Genomic DNA, 889 nt, shown 5'->3' on the forward strand with positions numbered 1-889 from the left:
GCGGCTATAGGCGGCGGCGGCTTGGGGAGGAGAGGGGGGGTGTTGGGTATTTATATAGGATGGGGGGGTGTTGCTTGGGGGAGGGGGCAAGAAAGAGGGGGAGGGGCGGCGGCGGCCTAGAGTCCTTCTAGGACTCGGCCTAGAGGCGGCGTGGCTGGCGGCTGCGCCTGGCGCACGGGGCGGCTGGCAGCTGGGCCGGCCGGCTGGGCCCTTGGTCCAGGCGAGGCGCTGCTCTCTCTTTTTTTTAAATAGTTCCGCGCGCAGAAAAACAAAGAAAAAGAAACTAAACGAACTCTGAAAAATCTAAAGTAAATTTTCTCCGACTCCTAAAAATGAGTCGAACAAAATAAACTTTACTCCGGACCTAGAATGCAATTTTTTTGAAAACACGCATTTTTCCCTCTCCAAATAAAATGCAAACAAACTCCGGCAAAACCAAAATTTAATTTATTTATTAAATCATTTTTCCTAAATTTGGGAAAGTCATATTATTCCCCTCTCATTTTTTATTGGAAAAATAATTGAAGATGAAATAAATAAATCAAATGATCCTCTTTTCAAATTTGAGAAAACTCTCAAATATGAAAATAACGAAATCTCCAACTCTCTCCGTGGGTCCTTGAGTTGCGTGAAATTTCTAGGATCAACCAAAATGCATGAAAATATGATATGCATGATGATCTAATGTATAACATTCCAAATTGAAAATTTGGGATGTTACAAACCTACCCCCCTTAAGATGAATCTCGCCCTCGAGATTCGGGTTGGCTAGAAAATAGGTGAGGGTGGTCCTTGAGCAAATCTTCTTCTCTTTCCCAGGTGGCTTCATCCTCTGAGTGGTGGTTCCACTGAACCTTGCAAAACTTGATAACCTTGCTGCGGGTAACTC

This window comes from Triticum aestivum, chromosome 3A, assembly GCF_018294505.1.
Source record: "Triticum aestivum cultivar Chinese Spring chromosome 3A, IWGSC CS RefSeq v2.1, whole genome shotgun sequence".
Lineage (NCBI taxonomy): Eukaryota > Viridiplantae > Streptophyta > Magnoliopsida > Poales > Poaceae > Triticum > Triticum aestivum.